Source organism: Salmo trutta, chromosome 5, assembly GCF_901001165.1.
Source record: "Salmo trutta chromosome 5, fSalTru1.1, whole genome shotgun sequence".
Taxonomy (NCBI): domain Eukaryota; kingdom Metazoa; phylum Chordata; class Actinopteri; order Salmoniformes; family Salmonidae; genus Salmo; species Salmo trutta.
Genome location: NC_042961.1, coordinates 19,747,530 through 19,770,372, shown reverse-complemented (window position 1 = coordinate 19,770,372; position 22,843 = coordinate 19,747,530). Strand labels below are relative to the sequence as shown.

The window sequence follows — 22,843 nt, the reverse complement described above, 5'->3', positions numbered from 1 at the left end:
CAAAGTTTGCATTTTATCAAGATTTTTGTCCTCTAGTGACCCAAGTAAAAGGAGTAGCATGGCTCAGTACTCTGCATTGGAGAAAAATGTATGTTATGGTCTCGTATTAATTACAGAATTGCATAATGTGCAGTTTATGAAATACTAAACAAAAATATCAATGCAACAATTTCAAAGATTTGACTGAGTTACAGTTCATAGAAGGAAATCAATCAATCAGGCCCTAATCTATGGATTTCACATGACTGGGCAAGGGTGCAGCTATGAGTAAGCCTGGGAGGGCAAAGGCCCAGCCAATCAGAATTCGTTTTTATCAACAAAAGGGTTTTATTACAGACAGAAATACATTCCTGCAGTCAGCATGCCAATTGCACACTTCCTCAACTTGAGACATCTGTGGCAATATGTTATGTGACAAAACTGCATATTTTAGAGTGGCCTTTTTATTGTCCCCAGCACAAGGTGAACCTGTATAATGATTATGCTGTTTAATCAGCTTCTTGATATGCCACACCTGTCAGGTGGATGGATTATCTTGGCAAAGTAAAAAAAATGCTCACTGACAGGGATGTAAACAAATGCGTGCACACAATTTGAAAGAAGTTTTTTGTGCATATGGAAAATTCCTGGTGTCTTGTATTTCAGCTCATGAAACGAACACTTTACATGTTGCGTTTATAGTTTTGTTCATTGTGTGTATATATAGCCCCACCTGTGAAGCTGAAAGGTAAACCTGAAAGAGGCTCAGGGGTGTTCTCTGTCGGGACAAGGGTATCATCAAACATGTGTTATGGGGGTTAAAAACTAAGCATTATGATCTTATTATCCGTTTCACCTTAAGAATACCAACATAATTATGTTTCAAATTGGGTCATTTCAATGATTTTTCTGCGATCAGAGTAATTTCCCCAGATTATTAACGTTTGGATGTCCACTGGTACGAAATCTCCCTTCTGCTGGCTATGTATGGTTCATTCCGGAGTTTCGGCAGAATACATCGATTGCTGAATGAAGATGGCGGATTCACGAGCGATGCTGTCAACTAGACTTGAAACTTAAGCATTTGCATATTTTCTGTCACTGTGCGTTTCGTGTGGATAGCTGTCTTCAAAAGACGTACATTGGTAAGTGAAAAAACATATTTACTTTGAATATTTTGCCTGTCCTCTAACTTGAAGCCCATTGAATGTTTGCAACACCAGTTAGCCGGTAGGCTAATCTCGCAGGCTAGCTACCTATATTTCAGTGCCAGTTGGAACTGAGGATTTTCCTGTTGATTTTGTTTGAAATTTTATGCGAACGACGTGGACATCTGTATTCGTGTCAGTAGTAACGTTAACTATGAAGAAAACATACCATTTGTTCAATTCCAGCAGCATGTGTTTGTTAGTTCTAGTCGGTCTAAAGAGATGCTGAAATTCTTTGCTTAGCTTCTATTAAGCGGCTAGCTAGTTACTGGTGAATCATATGGCGGACTGTGTTGCATGCAAAAGTTTTTCCATAACCAGTAATCTAGCTAACGTTAGTAGCTATCATCGTTATGTAATGTAACAGTAGTTAACTATAGTTTGACGAATGTATGACAAATTGTTTTTGTATCCAATTCTGTAATGTCTTAAATACATTTGAAATGCTTGCTGTTTCAGCTTGCTGTTTTGGTTCATCTTATTTGCCAGTTCAGTGTTGGATACCTTCTGCTGTTAACATTTCACATTAATAAACCAGAATAAAATGGCTCCTTAGGTATCAGATAATATGGAAAGGTTTGGTTAGCCATACTTACACCATCACATGTTAACACTCAACTAGCCAAATCATTGCACGGTATTCCAGACATTTTGACTCGGGTAACATTGTGGAAGAGGTTTTGCCAGGACAGGGGAAAATAATTAATTGCACAAGGAACCACATGATCTTTGGTTATTGAATGAAAGTTAGTATATTGAAGTGGTCGCCATTGATTGGTTTAGATGTGGACACCGTGGCAGAAAGTGCCACAGCAACCCGGGTGTTAAGTTATGTTTGCTCTGATAAGCAGTGTTAACTTGATAGGCTCTAAACCATTGTTTGGAGTATGTCCTGATAAGTAATGTAATGCTAGTAGGGGTGAACATTTCGATACATTTTGCTGCCGACTAACTGACCATCATTAAGCGGTCAACAAACGGTAAAAAAAAAAAAATCCAAACAGTGAAATGACGTGACCAACAAAGTACTATCAGATATCTGTATATAATGAAAAGACGCTTATGTTTCCACCCTAACAATGGGTGTCGTCCCAAGGCAGGCGACAAGCGTAGGCCCAAAAGAACTCCGTAAACGCTTTGGACTGATTTTGGCGAGAGCGAAACCTCTCGCTTCGCCTCATCCTCTCTGATACCATGCATGCATAAAAGGACCAGACATTTTTAATTAACAGCTTAATGGAAACATGCAACAATAGCACGCCTATTATCTTAGTCAAAAGGCTATAGCCTATTATTGACTTGTAACTCCTGTAATGAAGCAACTAATAAAACGTAATTTTCAAACATTTTCTTCAAATGCAATTCATTGAAAACAGTTCTAAACGCTGCACCTAATGCGAGCAGTTCCATATGTGAGAGATTTAGAAAGAAGGGGAATCTAATAGCAACTACTATGATGGGTTTGCTAATATGACTAGGATTGTCCCTTTTGGCTTCTCGACAACGAAAGTTTTTATATGAAAACCAATAGAACAGGAGATAAATGCTGGTCAAAGACGCATGACTAAGTCTTTGTTAAAATAATTGCCTTCACGTTTCTATGGGTGGTTTTTCGCATAGCTACTTTGAAGCAAGGTAAAACATGCCTCATTATTTGAAGTACGGTAGGCAGGCTATAGCCTATACATCCGAATGGGAGGCGCGCTTTACGATTTTGAGATTGGGAAATAAAAATAGCTCCTTTAAAAAAAAACTGAGTCACAGTTCATAAGGAAATAAAACATACCCAAATCTATGGATTTCCCTTTTCTGGGCAGGGGCCGCAGCCATAGGCCCACCCACTGGGGAGCCAGGCCTAGCCAATCAGAATGTTTTTCCACACACAATGGCTTTATTACAGACAAATACTTCTCAGTTTCATCAGCTGTCCGGGTGGCTGGTCTCAGACGATCCCGCAGGTGAAGAAACCGGATGTGGAGGTCCTGGGCTGGTGTGGTTACACGTGGTCTGCGGTTGTAAGGCCGGTTGAATGTACTTCCAAATTCTCGAAAACATTGTTGGAGGTGGTTTATGGTAGAGAAATGAACGTTAGAAATGAATGTCTGGTGGACATTCCTGCAGTCAGCATGTCAATTGCACGCTCCCTCAACTTGAGACATCTGTGGCATTGTGTTGTGACAAAACTGCTAATTTGAGTGGCCTTTTTATTGTCCCCAGCACAAGGTGAACCTGTATAATGATCATGCTGTTTAATCAGCTTCTTGATATGCCACACCTGTCAGGTGCATGGATTTTCCTGGCAAAGGAGAAATCCTCATTAACAGGGATATAATACAAAAGTGTGCACAAAATATGAGGGCTCTTTGTGCATATGGAAAATTGAACTTGGGACCAACATTTGACATATTGCCCTTATTTTTGTAAAGTATATTTTTAGCGGCTAACCGATTAACATTTCACCAGTAACATCCCTAAATGCTAGTGAATGGATCTTTTCCCTAAGTGCTCTTTCACAATGCAAAAGTAGCCTACATTCACTATCACGCACCTCAAATTAAGTATTTTTAGAAGCTGTATTTTGAAAGACTGGTACAAAAAGCTGAGTCCTTATTTCATGTGCCCCTTCAACTTGTTTCATTTTATTCTTGATTGGAATGTCCAATTAGTGTTGAGCTGTGGGCTCAAGCCAACTTCTGTCCTCTGATCATATTACTGATGTCTGAGAACCAGGGCTGGGCCGATGTAGGATTCAATCGAACGTATCATAATATTTGACATTGATCTGTCATGATGGGCAAGGTCATACTCTATTTGAACTTTACAAATCATACTCTATTTGAACTTACAAATCATTGCAGTCTGGAATTATCTAGACATTAACGGCTCAGAATGATTATATTGGATATCTTGATATTTGGAGTAGCATATCGTAGAAGAGGTCTCCCCAAATATTGCCCAACCCTACTAAGAATCACTTTATAATTAAAACTAAGACCCGGGGGTGGCTCTGGGTTTCTGCATGAAGGCTATTAAACCAGGCCTTTGAAAGTGGAACAGGTCTAGCTTTCCCTTTTTAATGTGGCACTGGACAAACCCCATCTCACACAGCACAAGTTTCAAATGGACTATGCAAAACTAGTTTTGTTTTTGTCATTTTATTTATCATTTTTGACCCATTTTATAGAATAATATGGTTGCTTTGCTGGAATCAGCAAGCATTTAGATCAGGGATGGGCAACTTTGGTGGGGGTGGGGACCACCTGAAAAGAATTCTGAACTGATCATGAGGGGCTGCCCTACTTATTTATTAATTTTGTGCGGTTATACACATTTTGACATTGGGTGTAGAGAAAATGTGGCAGTTTTAAAGCATGTTTTCTGCAATTCTACAGATTTTGCCATGGGGTGGAGAGAAGTGTTTGCAGGTTTTAATATATCTGATGGAGACTAACACAATCATTGGGGGCCCCTCCGGCCCGTAATTCGACCATGATAACAAGTTTAGATAACTTAGTAATCTAAAACATTTTAGCGGACATGGGCTAATTGACTATACGTGACTGACTTAACAAGAGGAAAAACTGCTGATGCGCAACCAAATTTCGAAATTGGAAGTTGTGCATTCTAACTCAAAAGTGAGTTGAGACCCCGAATGAGTTCCTTTTTTGTGGGGGGGAGTGGGCTTATCCGAGGACCTTCAAAAGGGTGGCCACGGGTCACCAGTTGCCCATCCCTGATTTTAGATTGTATTCTATTTGCTGCCTAATTGAAATAGTTTCATGTAAGTTTGAGCGCAGACATTTCTTCCTCTGCTGGAGTTTTAGTCCAACAAGTGAAGTGTACCTGATGTTTATGCTTCTTGCTGGAATTTTATATTTATACTTTGTCATTTGGCAATTGGTCCCTAGAGTAAAGGCATAAGCCACAAGAAATGATGTGGAGCTGGCATTTAATTGCCTCATTCAACCCTGAGGTTCTCTGCTGACTTCATGATTTGTGGTGGTTACGATGGAATTAAAGTACATTAATAACATTTATACCAGCCTACTTGGAAATTGGGCCTTGAGATTGATGCAGGGCTGCGTTGACATTTAGGAACTGAAGGGTTCAGATTCTAAGACACAGGATTTTATGCAGATCTCAGGACACTGAATCAAACCCTGTTACTTCCCTGGAAAATGGGAGAATGATGTTGGCAGGGGTTGAATTCCTAAACGCAATCGCAGCAACTCAGAGGGAGGAAATGCTAATGGTTTGTCTGCTTGAGGCTGAACACAACGTCCAGATTAGATTTGGGCAGACGTTTCTTTTCACAAGTCTTCTCTCTTGAAACAACTAGAATTAGTCACCAGGGTTGGGGTCAATTCCATTCCAATTGCTTTTAAATTATGAACATTGGAATTGGTATTGGAATTTCATTTTGCTTCCTAAATTGAATGTCCTTACTTGGTCATTTTCAGAGGGTCAAGGTGGTTGTTCAATGGGTCAATACTATATATCTATTCTGAGCAAACATCCAATGTATGACTTTGTAGTTCAGAATCAGGCAGTGCAATGAAGAGTATCCCCATTTGTGTGTGTTTTGGAAAGTTGGTGTTTTCTAGGTCATAGGGATATTATTTCTTTTGCTTAGAGCTTGTTTGTGGCATGAAGGACCTTGAAGATGTCAGCCAGAGATGCATGCCCAGTTTAGATTACTTTGATTTTAAGGGTGGTAAAGTGAGTAGCTGCACATCTTGATTTCGCTGACCGCTCACTGAGGAAGTGCAATGAGAATGGTGTATGTGTCGGGGGAGAAAACCAGAGTCCTTTTCCAGACATCCTCCTGTCAGCCCTGTGACATTTATCAGGTCAGGGAACAAACACTTTTCAAACATGGCCGATCAGAGAAACCCGGGTGGGCAGGGAGGAGGAGCCCGGTGAAGTCACCCCATGTGAAGGCAAGATTGAACAGTCCCTGACCCCTCCTCTATCTTAATCACAGCCAGGATCAATATGTGCTTACCTTTACAGCTTCTGTTTATTAATAATATACACTGTGAGATGAATACGCCGCAGGGATCACACAGCAGCCAGGGTTAATGGGTTGAATGAATGATGCTGCAGTGTTTAAATATCAGGGCTACCAAGAGGGCTTTGGGCTGCAGTCAGAGCACAGTGGGAGGAGGATCTCTACACTGTGGGGCCTTAATTAGCTGCATCTGATACACACTGTCTCGAATTTCCGTAACATATAATTTCTTTCCTTGCAAATGTATAAATTGTGGTTGAAAGTGAGACTTTGTTTTTTTTAGGGTCTGTTCGTTCCAAATAGGTTGTTTTATAATGTGCTAGGTCTGTATCCCACATTCCTGTCTCCCAGTCATTGAAGTGTGGTTGAGAAGGAGGGACCAGGAGATTTTAAATGATGTTCCTTTAGGGTGTCGTCGAGGTGTGTATTAAAACACACAAGTAGCAGGTTGTTTTTATGGACACGTTACCTCGGCAGTGCCTCAGTCTTGGGGACCTCTGTATTCCTCCAGTAGTAAAATAGGTCTCCTGCACGGAAAGACCCATGAAGGCATTGAGTGTTCTTGCATGACTTACCATCAGTTCAATTGCGACTCCCTCTCATACACTTTCAGAAAGTCGTTAATAGCTTGACTGCCCATTAGTGCGTTTTGAATCCTCATTGTTTTGTCCTTGGTGTGCGTTTAAGAATGGCGGGCGGCCTAGGTGTTTTCTCAGCTTTAGCTTCCTCTGAGCAGCATGTAAGATAAGAGTGGGTGTGACTAATTACATTCAAGTTCAAGTTTTGTCACATGCACAAGTGCAGTGAAATGCCTAACTTGCAAGCTCATTCCCTTGCACCTCTGACCCAACTTCCCTATGCTATCTATGGAATAAACCACAGCATTTCCTCGCTGCTGACCCAGAAGGCTGGAGAGCAGCAGAGTGCTCGATTTTATATATATAAAAAAGATTACAAAAATATATTAAACATGATCACCTCAATTCCTTCCTGAAATGTAATTTTTCCACTGTTAGGGATGTAACGATTCGCTGATATACATCGGTCCCCGATTGAAATGTTTAAACTGACTGCATCGGTCCACAGACCATAAACCGGACCATAAAACAGGCTATGTTGTTGTTGTCCCCCCCCCCCCCCCCCCAAAATAATCTCATTGTCTGATAGGAGTGGTATATGCCTAGTCTCCCTTATGGCTCAGGTGCCTACGTGCTGAAAAAATATATAAACCCAACACCATACACAAAAAGCTTATTTCTCTCAATTTGTACCCAAATTTGTTTACACCCCTGTTAGTGAGCCTTTCTGATTTGCCAAGATAATCCATCCACCTGACGGGTGTGGCATATCAAGAAGCTGATTTAAACAGCGCACATTACACAGGTGCATCTTGTGCTGGGGACAAAAGGCCACTCTAAAATGTGCAGTTTTGTCACACAACACAATGCCACAGATGTCTCAAGTTTTCAGGGAACATGCAGTTGGCATGCTGACTACAGGAATGTCCTTCAGAGCTGTTGCCAGAATTGAATGTTAATTTCTCTACCATCAGCCATGACTACATGGAACTCTATTCCACATAAAGTGACTTATGCCAGCAGTAAAATTAATAAAAAACAGATAAAAATACACCATATGGAACAGCGGGGACTGTGAAGCTACACAAACATAGACCCATGTATACAAACGCATGATAACATGCGCACTATACACACAGATTTTGTGTTATAGATATGTGGTAGTAGAGGGCTGAGGGCGCACACATAATATGCTGTGAAATCTGTTATGAATGTATTGTATGTTTTTAAACTGTATAACTGCCTTCATTTTGTTGGACCCCAGGAAGAGTAGCTGCTGACCTGACCATAACAAATACACATGTCAACCGCAGACCACGTGTAACCATGCCAGCACAGGACCTCCACATCCGGCTTCTTCATCTGCGGGTTCATCTGAGACCAGCCACCCAGACAGCTGACAAAACTGAAGAGTATTTCTGTCTAATAAAGCCCTTTTTGTGGGGAGAAACTCATTCTGATTGGGTGGGCCTATGCCCTCCCAGGGCTACACATGGCTGCACCCTTGCCCAGTCATGTGAAATCCATAGATTTGGGCCTAATACATTTTTCAATAGAATGATTTCCTTATATGAACTGTAAGTAAAAATGTTTATTTTTGTTCATTATAGTACATAAATCATTTTACACACATGACATACAGCTCCAGCTCAGAGGGCTAGCTCATGAACTCGATCAGCAGCAGATTTGAGTTTAGAATGGAAAACGAATGTATTTATGCAAGAAATGTTAGGCTAGTGCATTGTATTGCACTGAATCGCATCGATTCGTTCTCTAATCAAACCGAATTGCACCAAATAATTTAAAACTACATCGTACTGGAGCCCATGTATCGAGATACGAATCCACTCTAGAGCCCGACCGATATATCGGTTCACCAATATTATCGGCCGATAACTCAACCAATATTCAATAAATAGGATGAAAAAAGGGAATCTCATGTTTCTGAACACTTGCAGCCATTCTCATGATGCCATTATTGTCACAATGTATGCAATCATTTGAAACATAGTTAGTGGACAATTACTCTTTTGGGTGGCAATTTGAGTATTCAGTATGGAAAAATGACACTTAAATTTCCCCGCTGTAAAACTGTATACTCTCTGCAGATATTGGTATCGGTAAGTTTAGTCCCAGAAAACATTTGAATCCGTATTGGACCAAAGAAGCATATCGAACGGGATCTAATCTAATCATTTTGAAAGATACACATTCCTAACAGTAATGCTCTTGGTCCGAGAGCCATGATGCCTTTTTCTGCTCCAGCACTACTAGGCTATATGCACGGTTATATTGTCAGTGCCTTTTACAGCATGTTAATATTATTTATATGCTTTCATAATAAAATGGACATTTTAAGTATACGTGGACAGCCTTGTGGCATTTACAGATGGCGATCAGATGGTATTCATGAGGCGGTCAGGTTATTAACCTGGGCTGAAATGAGAAGAGTGACCTACACGATCACGACTAAAATTTTAAAGGTCTCATCTGCCCAAAGGTACCTACTTACTTTGGAGCAGGGCGTTGTGTAACGGTATGCTTGGCCTTAGCTCATCACAATGGTTTTGCACAGTCAAGGCAGGGGAAGAATGTATGAGTAGGGCTGTCAGATTTCATGTAACCGTTCAGTCACGGTATTGATGCTTCTCCAAAACTGCGCTCTGATGGTCATTAGTAGCCTGCCAAACTTACTAACGGCCATCGCTAATGGGCTGGTACTCAGCACGCCATTGTCCCCCTTAATCACTCTGACATCAATGCAAATGCAATTGCAAATCAAACACTTCATGAGAGCGCATTGAGTTTGAGTGGAATAGTATCACCTGTTGTGAAGCAAGAGCCAGCTTCTCAAGGGTGGTTGATGGATGGACTTAAATGTGTTCCTTTAAGCTTTCCTGATATTAAGCACATTGGAAAGCGACTCAATCGGTGTAGCCTACCTGGCTGGCATGAAAATGAACCGCGGGAAAAGGGTCCTCCATTCGCTATTCAAGTGCATGCGGATGATGTCGTCCCCCCCCCCTTCCCCTGTTCCGACAGGTGCGTGACAATGGCCCATTCTAAATCAAAACTAATTTCACACGTTAGTTATGGCACTGGAAAGACAAGTTTAAATTAAGAATACTCTGATGGGTGAGAATATCACCTGTGAATGATGTCCAGCGTGTCCAATTGGGCAAGAAATGGCACATGCATTTTGACTTTTTCAAATCATAGTCTCGCATGCATCATGCAGCCTAGCCCATAGGCCTATATGTTTTGATAAGGTTTGTTTCACAACTAAAGTGGGCAAATTACTCTAAGCGTAACCTAGAGGCATATGGCGACTCTGGGATGCTGTCCTTCTAGGCAGAGTTCCTCTGTCTAGTGTCTGTTCTTTTTCCCATTTATTAATCTTTTCTTTTTTTGGTCGGTCTGAGAGATTGCTTTTTCTTTGCAACTCTGCCTAGAAGGCCAGCATCCTGGAGTTGCCTCTTCACTGTTGATGTTGAGACTGGTGTTTTTGTGGGTACTATTTAATGAAGCTGCCAGTTGAGGACCTGTGAGGTGTCTGTTTCTCAAGCTAGACACTCTAATTTACTTGTCTTCTTGCTCAGTTGTGCATCGGGGCCTCCCACTCTTACTATTCTGGTTAGAGCCAGTTTGCGCTGTTCTGTGAAGGGAGTAGGAACAGCGTTGTACGAGATCTTCAGTTTCTTGGCAATTTCTCACATGGAATAGCCTTAATTTCTCAGAACAAGAATAGACTGATGCGTTTCAGAAGAAAGTTCATTGTTTCTGGCCATTTTGAGCCTGTAATCGAACCCACAAATGTTGATGCCCCAGATACTCAACTAGTCCAAAGAAGGCCAGTTTTATTGCTTCTTTAATCAGAACAACAGTTTTCAGCTGTGCTAACATATTTGCAAAAGGGTTTTCTAATGATCAATTAGCCTTTTAAAATGCTAAACTTGGATGAGCTAACACAATGTGCCATTGGAACACAGGAGTGATTGTTGCTGATAATGGGCCTCTGTACCTCTATGTAGATATTCCATAAAAAATCTGCCGTTTCCAGCTACAATAGTCATTTACAACATTAAGTGTCTACACTGTATTTCTGATCAATTTGATGTTATTTTAATGGACAAAATGTGCATTTCTTTCAAAAACAAGGACATTTCTATGTGACCCCAAACTTTTGAACGTGTGTGCATTTAAATTATTAGTAGGCTATATGTTAAGACCAGATTAATTGAGAATAGTCTGATGGGTGAGAGAATTGTCATGTGCTTGTCAAATTGTGAATGAGTGATTGAAGTGTGTGCAGCCTGTGCAAGAAACGGAGCAGAGAGCATGCCTTACAATGTATTAGAAATGAAACATATGTTTGTATTACAATGAACGTTGCATAAAGAACTCTAAATTAAGCATATAGGAGGACCTGTTTCAAATTATTACTTTGTTAACCGCTCAACACATGTTCGCCCTCCCTCGGAAATCATTTGGGGAAAAATATATTTTCTATTCAGATATGTTCAATTGTATTATTATTAAAATAATGCCACGGGAATGATAAGCAAACCTCGTCTGCTAAATTAACTAGTGTAGCCATATGGCATAGGCTATTCTGATATGGGCAACATTTTCTTCATATGTTTTCTTTAGACCTGCATAAAATAAATCATGGATTTATTGGGATGGTGTAGGCTGTATTAAATTTATATTTTTGACTTTTAAAAATGTATACTGAACAAAAATATAAACACAGCATGCAACAATTTTACTGAGTTACAGTTCATATTAGGAAATCAATTGAAATAAATTCAACAGGCCCTAATCTATGGATTTTCTATAACTGGGCAGGGGCGCAGCCATGGATGGGCCTGGAAGGGCATAGGCCCACCCACTAGGGAGCCAGGCCCAGCCAATAAGAATTAGGTTTTCCCCACAAAAGGGCTTTATTAGACAGAAAAAAAAAAAAATGTATTTAACCTTTTATTTAACTAGGCAAGTCAGTTAAAGAACAAATTCTTATTTACAATTCTGGCCTAGGAACAACTACCTTGTTCAGGGGCAGAATGACAGATTTTACCTTGTCAGCTCGGGGATTCGTTCTAGCAACCTTTATGTTACTTGCCCAACGCTCTAACCACTAGGCTACCTGTCGCTCCTAATACAGTTTCATCAGCTGTCCGGATGGCTGGTCTCTGACGATCCCGCAGGTGAAGAAGCCGGATGTGCAGGTCCTGGGCTGGCGTGGTTACACGTGAGGCCGGTTGGGCGTACTGCCATATTCTCTAAAATTACATTGGAGGTTGCTTGTGATAGAAATTATCATTCAGTTCTCTGTCAACGGCTCTGGTGGACATTCCTGCAGCCAGCATGCCATTTGCACACTCCCTCAACTTGAAACATTTGTGGCATTGTGTTGTGACAAAACTGCACCTTTTGGTGGCCTTTTATTGTCCCCAGCACAAGGTGTACTTGTATAATGATCATGCTGTGTAGTTAGCTTCTTGATTGACAACGTGGGGAGACGGACACATTCTCTGTAGGCTAAATTAAAGAGAACTGCCTCTTGATACTGCAATCTGACGCATACTGTAGTGAATTCATTTCCATGAAGATGGAGATCCATAGACCTTAATGTTGCTTTTAACATGGAAAACCTGTTGATAGGCAGCAATGGTGGCTAGGTTCAGGATGAGAAACCACTGTCTCACGCTCCGATTGTGACAGCCATGGATGGCAACCCTCCATAGATAAGTGCTTGTAGACCTCTCTGAGGTGTGAGCGCCTTGTCAAACACCAAGCAGTTACTCTATGCAGTCAGTGCACTGGAGCCAGAGGGGAGGGAGTTGCACTCCAGTCTTTTGTGCATGTGCCAAGAGGAGGCGACGTGCCTCTGAAATGGCTGAGCTGTTTCATAATTTGCCTGAGATAATAGTATGGAATGAGCAGTATTCCCACTTGACAGCTCAACTGCCCAAAACCGTTTCGAGAACATTGTTGGTGGTAATTCCCCCCGCCCCACACATCCCCTCTGATGAACAACTACTGATGAGTAAATAGTTATTACAAGCTTCACGCTCCTCCGCTCTTTGTAAGCTGTGTCACGCAGCCGAGCTGAACAGGCATGTTTTAATGAAAGCAAGGCACTTTGCAGACCAGAGTTAATCAGTGTAGCAGCGTTGGAGAGGGCTTGAGGAGGGGAGTGGGGCAATAGGATGCTGTTGCCTTTAGGTTAAAGAACTGGAAGGTTGATTCAATTAGCTGTAAATGAGAGATCAAAGGGAGTTAAAAAAACTGTTTTTGAAGCAGCAGTACCAGATTAGAGGAACTAATAATCTCCTCAGTTCTGTCTACCTTCACGAGATCACCGATCCTCCACCAAATTTCCACAGTGGGTGCAAAACCTGGAGAGGCCTACAAGCCACAGTGTCACGGACCCACTGTGAAATTTGGTGGCGGATCGGTGATGATCTGGGTGTGCTTCAGCAAAGCTGGAATCGGGCAGATTTGTCTTTGTGAAGGATGCATGAATCAAGCCATGTACAAGATTGTCCTGGAAGAAAACTTGCTTCCTTCTGCTCTGACAATGTTCCCCAACTCTGAGGATTGGTTTTACCAGCAGGACAATGCTGCATGCAGCCAGGTCAATCAAGGTGTGGATGGAGAACCACCAGATCAAGACCCTGTCATGGTCAGCCCAATCTCCAGACCTGAACCCCATTGAAAACCTCTGGAATGTGATCAAGAGGAAGATGCTCATAAGTCATCCAAAAAAGCAGAGCTGCCTGAAATTTAGCACCAGGAGTGGCATACAGTCACCCAACATCAATGTGAAAGCCTGGTGGAGAGCATGCCAAGACGCATGAAAGCTGTGATTGAAAATCAGGGTTATTCCACCAAATATTGATTTCTGAACTCTTCGTAAGTTACAACATTTGTGTTGTTTAAAAATGAATATAAACTTATTTTCTTTGCATTATTCGAGGTTGACAATACTGCATATTTTTTGTTATTTTGACCAGTTGTCATTTTCTGCAAATAAATGCTCTAAATGACAATATTTTTATTTGGAATTTAGGAGAAATGTCAGTTTTATAGATTAAAACAAAAATGTTAATTTTACCCAAACGCATGCCTATAAATAGGAAAACCAGAGAAACTGATCATTTTCCCAGAGCTATATTTTGTAATTTGATATTGCGATTTTATTGCAATTTGATGTTCCAAACATATTTCACATATGTCTGCTGCAGAGAGACGAGGGCATGAGAAAACGAGTTTAGATCAGTCAGGGATTTACAAGTACTGAAGTTTTGGCTCACTATTTTAAAAGATGGAGAACAAGCTATAGGAGGAAAATACCGGCGTTTTGTCGTAAGTACATCCGACTAGCTTTTTTTTCGGTACTTGGAGTGATATCAAAATATTGTCACAAAATAATATTGTGATATGTAAGTGCATCAATTTTTTTGGTGAAAATTGTATCACAATTTTTTAGACCAGGGGTCGCCAACAGATAGATCGCAAGCTACCAGAAGCTCGCAGTCCAGCTATGAGTAGCTCGTCAAACAATTCTGAAAGTCCATCTTTAACTGTCATGAACATACAGCTACTCGCTACTATCCAATCATAGCCACATAGACATTCCACCCCTGGTTAGCCACTATTGGTTTAAAAAGCAACACAATATCTGCCAATTAATTTCAATATTGCCCTTCTCTGTCTTTGGCGCCCAATTGTCTATCACTTCATATATAGCCAGTTAGCGACGCTAGTAGGCTAATGGTAACTGTCTTGTGGGTAAATTTTAAGTAGGCTTACCTGACATTTATTATTTTTATCAATTGGGTGGCCATTGTTTTGCAAACTCCATTGCATGTGCTGTAACAGTAGGCCTAACAGAAAACATAGCTAGACCTACACATTCCTCTCTTCTTAAAGGGAAATTACACCTCAAAATTGGTCTTCTGCTATTTAAGCATTGACTTGGACTCAGCACATCCATTTTCGTTGTTTCTCTGAGAGTTAAAAAAACAAGCTGGGAAAATAAAACCGAACTGAATTAAAGAAAAGACTAGAGATCATTTTATGGTGCCTCCTTGGTTGTTTATTCAACCATTTATTTTGCTAGGTATATTGACAGAACCCATCTCTTGTACACCAAGGACCTGGCGCAGGGTAGAGGAGAAAAATGTGCCTATTTGGAAGCTATAAAATTGTAGCTCATGACCATGTTATATTTATTTAAGTACCTCATATGCTAGAAAGGTTTGGAGATCCCCTTTTTAAACCTATACATACCTCCTGTAAGACCTAATGATCTGTGAACCGCACATGATACAGACAAGATATTGGTGTCATACTCCTTATAGCAGGGATCATCAACTAGATTCAGCCGCAGGTTGATGGTCAGGGCCCAGAACATAATTAGTAGACTGCAAATTGGAAAGATGGCATTGAAGGGTGACATCTTAGGAGTTCCAACCCAACTGCTATTTTAGTGACTTATCTCGCTTGCTTTTTTTTGTACAGAAAGGTCGTACTTTTATCACATATGACCGCCAAGCACTTCTGGACATCAGATCGACAGTTACTAACCTTGATTTCAACTTTAAATACGACTTGGCTGTTCCACTGTTCATACATGACCCTATTCCTTTCTTCCATATTCCTTTCTTCCATGGGCTACCAAAACGCTGCATGCGTAAACGCGGGAGATGAGGTGGAGTCCTGGTGAAATTGAGGCGAAGAGAAAACCGAACGGTGCTCCCATCCGTTCCATTGGCAAATGTCCAGTCACTCGAGAATGAGATGGTTGAGCTTCGTTTGAGAGTCTCCTATCAGAGAGACGTCTAGAGCTGCAATATTATGCCTTACTGAAACGTGGCTGGATAATGACGCTATGCATGTAGTTCTCAGTGGATTCTCCATGCAGTGCCAGGGTTGGATGGCGGCTTTGGAGAAAACAATAGGATGCCATGTCACCCCCCCCCCCCATAAATAACAACTGGTGTGCTGCTTCAAGTGTGAAGGTAATCTCAAGCTTTTGGTCACCTGATATAGAGTACCTCATGGTTAGCCCTTTTTATCTAGAGGTCGACCGATTTTATTGGAGGACCAAAAAAAGCCGATACCAATTAATCAGCCGATTTTTTTATATTTTAAAAAATGTACGATTTTTTTTTTACTTGTTTCTTTTATTTGTAATAATGACAATTACAACAATACTGAATGAACTTATTTTAACTTAATATAATACATCAAAATCAATTTAGCCTCAAATAAATAATGAAACATGTTCAATTTGGTTTAAATAATGCAAAACAAAGTGTTGGAGAAGAAAGTAAAAGTGCAATATGTGCCATGTAAGAAAGCTAACATTTAAGTTCCTTGCTCAGAACATGAGAACATATGAAAGCTGGTGGTTCCTTTTAACATGAGTCTTCAATATTCCCAGGTAAGAAGTTTTAGGTTGTAGTTATTATAGGAATTATAGGACTATTGCTCTCTATACGATTTGTATTTCATATACCATTGACTATTGGATGTTTTGAAGGCTTGAAGGGGTGGGTATAATTTGTGAAACGTTCCAACAGGAATCTGTTCCAAAAAACGTAAAGTAAAAGGTTGCCAACCAACAATGCATACAAAGTAGCAACGCATACAAACCTAGCTAACTAGCTGCCGAATAGGCATCAACTCACTACGTAGCTTATTCTTAATGTTTGTCCATAGGCAACCAGAGTGAGGACAGACAATTTTCGGAATAAACGTGTTGAGTGAAAAACGCTATGAAATAGACCACTCCCTACCCGGTATCTTATTCTGCCGCTATACAACTTTGTACGCGTTGTTATTTACGAAGTTTTTGGAATAGAGTCCTGTTGGAACGTTCCACAAATTATACCCACCCGACTTGAAGTCATAAACGGCTTGAAGCACAGCGACGAGCTGCTGGCAAAACGCACTAAAGTGCTGTTTGAATGAATGCTTACGAGCCTGCTGGTGCCTACCATCGCTCAGTCAGACTGCTCTATCAAATATCAAATCATTGACTTAATTATAATATAATAACACACAGAAATACGAGCCTTAGGTCGTTAATATGGTCGAATCCGGAAACTATCATCTCGAAAACAAAACGTTTTTTCTTTCAGTGAAATACGGAACCGTTCCGTATTTTATCTAACGGGTGGCATCCCTAAATCTAAATATTCCTGTTACATTGCACAACCTTCAATGTTATGTCATAATTACGTAAAATTCTGGGAAATTAGTTCGCAACGAGCCAGGCGGCCCAAACTGTTGCATATACCCTGACTCTGCGTGCAATGAACGCAAGAGAAGTGACACAATTTCATGTTAGCAGGCAATATTAACTAATTATGCAGGTTTAAAAATATATACTTGCGTATTGGTTTTAAAGAAAGGCATTGATGTTTATGGTTAGGTACATTGGTGCAACGACAGTGCTTTTTTGCAAAGCGCTTGTCAAATCAACACCGTTTGTCGAAGTAGGCTGTGATTCAATGAGAAATTAACAGGCACCGCATCGATTATATGCAACGCAGGACACGTTAGATAAACTAGTAATATCATCAACCATGTGTAGTTAACTAGTGATAGTTAAGATTGATAGTTTTTTACAAGATAAGTTTAATGCTAGCTAGCAACTTACCTTGGCTTCTTGCTGCCCTCGCGTAACAGGTAGTCAGCCTGCCATGCAGGCTCCTCGTGGAGTGCAATGTAAGGCAGGTGGTTAGAGCGTTGGACTAGTAACCAGAAGGTTGCAAAAATGAATCCCGAATCCCCCCTGAACAAGGCAGTTTACCCCCGTTCCTAGGCCGTCATTGAAAATAAGAATGTGTTCTTAATCTGACTTGCCTAGTTAAATAAAGGTGTACAAAATAAAATAAAACTCGGCGGCCAAAAATACCGATTACCGATTGTTATGAAAACTTGAAATCGGCCCGAATTAATCAGCCATTCCGATTAATTGGTCGACCTCTAGTCTACAGCCTTCCAGAAGCCAACACCACTCTCGCAGTCAACAAATCATTTCTATATGTACATTTCTATATGTGAATTGGATCATATCGTTAAAATGACCAGAGATCCCACTCTGGAATTTTTTTGAAAAGTATACAAATAAGCTACATTTAAAAGGGTCATTTTGAGATTCATGTGAAAAATATTTGTATATTGATTTAAATGTGAAAATGTGTATTCATGTGTACTCCATATGCTAGAGCACACTATAAGCACACTTGGGCTCCCGAGTGGCCCAGCGGTCTAAGGCACTGCATCTCAGTGCTAGAGGTGTCACTATAGACCCTGGTTCGATTCCAGGCTGTATCACAACTGGCTGTGATTGGGAGTCCCATAGAGCAGCACACAATTGGCCCAGGGTCGTCCGGCTTAAGGGTTTGGCCGGAGTAGGCCGTCATTGTAAATAAGAATTTGTTCTTAACTGACTTGCCTAGTTAAATAAAATAAAAAAGGGAGTATAATGTGGGGGTGAGATTCATTTTCTCCTCTGCTCCTGACTGAATGTGCTGCCATAGAAGTAGAATGAAGAGAACAGGCATCCTCATTCAGCTCAATGATGGCAATAATGGGTGGACTGATGACCTCGGTACATTTTAGTATTTTTTAAATTGTATTTTCATGAAGGTCTTCATCCTTAACTGTTGGTTATACGGTAATTGTCCAGTCCTAGTATAATGACACCAAAATGTTGTTGTGTACAGATCATAAGGTCTTGTATAGGTCCTGAAATGGCCACTTTCAATATGATTCTCTCAAACGTTTGTGATACAAATGAAAAAAATAATTTCAAACATCCTTCCTCTCAATGTAGTTTCTATGTGAGAGTTACCAGAACAATCTCAGATAACAAAAGTATTTTCCGCTCCCACTGGCTTGGAATCGCCTTGTTTTTACTCCCGCCAGCTACTTGGTTCTCACTTCAGTTTGCACGGTTGCCAACTGTGGCTGGATGTCCTGTCTTGACTTTTCCACCGCTGGACTTCTGTACATGCATACAGATTAATGAAAACAATGCACTCCCTGCCCTTCCCTCCTGACAGGGAAACCCAATCAGAGGAATGAGATTCGCTCCGCCCTGAGCTGCTGCTTGAAAGAGCTGATGACATGGCTTTCAAGTAATGATTTTCACATTGGGCGCTTTTTGATTCTACACTGAACAAAAATATATACGCAGCAATTTCAAAGATTTTAATGAGTTACAGTTCATAGAAGGAAATCAGTCAATAGAAATATATAAATTAGGCCTTTGTCTATGGATACCACATGACTGGGAATACAGAGATGCATCTGCTGGTCACAGATACCTTAAAAGGTAGGGGCGTGGATCAGAACCAGTCCGTATCTGATGTGACCACCATTTGTCTCATGCAGCGTTACACATCTCCATCTCATCCACATAGTTGATCAGGATGTTGATTGTGGAATGTTGTCCCACTCCTCTTCAATGGCTGTGTGAAGTTGCTGGATATTGTCGGAACTGGAACACGCTGTCATACACATTGATCCAGAGCATCCCAAACATGCTCAATGGGTGACATGTCTGGTGAGTATGCAGGCCATGGAGAAATTGGGACATTTTCAGCTTCCAGGAATTGTGTACAGATCCTTGCGACATGGGGCCGTGTATTATCATGCTGAAACGTGATTTGTGGCGGATTAATTGCATGACTCAGGATCTCATCACAGTATCTCTGCATTCAAATTGCAATTGATAAAATGCAATTGTGTTCATTGTCCGTACCATAACCCTACCGCCAGCACGGGGCACTCTGTTCACATTGTTGACATAAGCAAACAGCTCACCCACACAACGCCATACACGTGGTCTGCGGTTGTGAGGCCTGTTGGACATATTTCCTAATTCTCTAAAACGATGTTGGAGGTGGCCTATGCTAGAGAAATAAACATTCAATTCTCTGGCAACAACTCTGGTGGACATTCCTGCAGTCAGCATGCAAATTGCACGCTCCCGCAATTTGAGACATCTGTGGCATTGTGTTGTGACAAAACTGCACATTTTAAAGTGGTATTTTATTGTCCCCAGCACAATATGCACCTGTGTAATGATCATGCTATTTAGTCATCTTCTTGATATGCCACACCTTTCAGGTGGGTGGATTATCTTGGCAAAGGAGAAACGCTCACTAACAGGGATGTAAACAAATTTGTGCACAATTTTAGAGAAGCTTTTTGTGTTTATGGTACATTTCTGGGATATTTTATTTCAGCTCATGAAACATGGAACTGCATTTTGCATTTATATTTTTGTTCAGTGTAGATGAAGTTCAAGTGTCCAGTCAATAGTTTCCTATTACTCTCTTGCAGTGGTGATTTTAGCATGTAAATCTTGTTGGGGCAAACAAAAACAAAAAAATGTGGGATGCATGCCAGCAAAGCCACTACACAACAGAACACTAAACAATACATGAATTGCATTATAACGGTGACAAACAGTGCCCACAAACTTAAGGCCTATTAGGGTTGCACATTCTGGGGAATATTCAGAGGTGGAAATTTTCCGCGGGAATATTTGGGAATTCATGGAAATGTATGCAAATTAATATTAATACCATTTAAAATGTTTTTCGTATTGGATATATTTACCATATCATATGGAGACAGAAACATAAACCTTTTACCTTATCATGAGTAAACATGATTAAATCCTTCCAATAGAAATAAAAAAATACAATTTAGTTATGAATTGACTCTTCACTGAACAACAAAAGAAAGGGAATATTGAATGATCCCCAATGATCCATCGCATCTCCCAAAAATGTTTTTAACTTCTTACATCTAGACGTTCCGCTAGTGGAACACCGCTCCAATATCCAATGATAGGGCGTGGCGCGAAATACAAACTCCTCAAATCCGAAAACTTCAATTTTTCAAACATATGACTATTTTACACCATTTTAAAGACAAGACTCTCCTTTATCTAACCACACTGTCCGATTTCAAAAAGGCTTTACAACGAAAGCAAAACATTAGATTATGTCAGGAGAGTACCCAGCCAGAAATAATCAGACACACATTTTTCAAGCTAGCATATATTGTCACCAAAACCACAGCTAAATGCAGCACTAACCTTTTGATGATCTTCATCAGATGACACTCCTAGGACATTGTTATACAATACATGCATGTTTTGTTCAATCAAGTTCATATTTATATCAAAAACCAGCTTTTTACATTAGCATGTGACGTTCAGAACTAGCATTCCCACCGAACACTTCCGGTGAATTTACTAAATTACTCACGATAAACGTTCACAAAAAACATAATTATTTTAAAAATTATAGATACAGAACTCCTTTATGCAATTGCGGTGTCCGATTTTTAAAATAGCTTTTCGGTGAAAGCACATTTTGCAATATTCTGAGTAGATAGCCCGGCCATCACAGGCTAGCTATTTTGATACCCACCAAGTTTGGTACTCACCAAACTCAGAATTGCTATTAGAAAAATTGGATTACCTTTGCTGTTCTTCGTCAGAATGCACTCCCAGGACTTCTACTTCAACAACAAATGTTGGTTTGGTTCCAAATAATCCATAGTTATATCCAAACAGCTGCGGTTTTTTTCGTGCGTTCAAGCCACTATCCGAAGGGTAACGCGCCCGCGCGTATCGTGACACAAAAATTCAAAATATTCCATTACCGTACTTCGAAGCAATCAATTTTTATGCGATTTTTCTCGTAAAATAGCGATAATATTCCGACCGGGAGTCGTTTTCGTTCAAAGACTGAAAATGTAAAATGGACTCTTCACGCGCGCACCCGTCTCATTGTTGTCTGATCGACCACTATCCAAATGCGCTACTGTTTTTCAGCCATGGCCTGCAAAGTCAACGTTCTGGCGCTTTCTGAGAGCCTATGGGAGCCTTAAAGTGTCACGTTACAGCAGAGATCCTCTGTTTTCAATAAAGAGGCTAAAGAAAGCCAAGAAATGGTCAGAGAGGGCACTTCCTGTTTGGAATCTTCTCAGGTTTTGGCCTGCCATATGAGTTCTGTTATACTCAGATACCATTCAAACAGTTTTAGAAACTTTAGGGTGTTTTCTATCCAAATCAAACAATTTATATGCATATTCTAGTTTCTGGGCAGGAGTAATAAACAGATTAAATCGGGTACTTTTTTTTATCTGGCCGTGAAAATACTGCCCCCTATCCATAACAGGTTAACCTCCCTGGGCAAGTTGGGACGCTTGCGTCCCACTCTATTCAACAGACAACAGCGTGGCGCGAAATACAAATACTTCAAATGCTATAACTTCAATTTCTCAAACATATGACTATTTTACACCATTTTAAAGATAAGACTCTCGTTAATCTAACCACATTGTCCGATTTTCAAAAAGGCTTTACAGCGAAAGCAAACATTAGATTACGTCAGGAGAGTACCCTGCCAAAAATAATCACACAGCCATTTTCAAAGCAAGCCTATATGTCACAAAACCCAAAACCACAGCCAAATGCAGCACTAACCTTTTGATCTTCATCAGATGACACTCCTAGGACATTATGTTATACAATACATGCATGTTTTGTTCAATCAAGTTCATATTTATATCAAAAACCAGCTTTTTACATTAGCATGTGATGTTCAGAACTAGCATACCCACCGCAAACTTCCGGTGAATTTACTTAATTACTCACGATTAACGTTCACAAAATACATAATTATTTTAAGAATTATAGATACACAACTCCTTTATGCACTCGCTATGTCCGATTTTTAAAATAGCTTTTTGGTGAAAGCACATTTTGCAATATTCTGAGTAGATAGCCCGGCCATCACGGCTAGCTAATTTGACACCCACCAAGTTTGGCTCGCACCAAACTCAATTTACTATAAGAAAAATTGGATTACCTTTGCTGTTCTTCGTCAGAATGCACTCCCAGGACTTCTACTTAAACAACAAATGTTGATTTGGTTCTAAATAATCCATAGTTATATCCAAATACCGCCGTTTTGTTCATGCATTCAGGTAACTATCCGACGGGTGACGCGCGGGTGCAT

General features: G+C 40.5%; 1 protein-coding gene across 1 annotated transcript in view; it reads left to right on the top strand.

Annotated features, from left to right (window-relative positions):
* The first annotated feature begins 756 nt into the window (after positions 1 to 756).
* Positions 757 to 22,843, top strand: part of LOC115193804 (bifunctional heparan sulfate N-deacetylase/N-sulfotransferase 2-like) — a 169,403-nt gene continuing 147,316 nt past the window's right edge. Inside the window, exon 1 of the mRNA XM_029752809.1 lies at positions 757 to 1,124. The gene's annotated coding sequence lies outside the window, so the exon portion shown is untranslated. The remainder of the gene's footprint in view (positions 1,125 to 22,843) is intronic.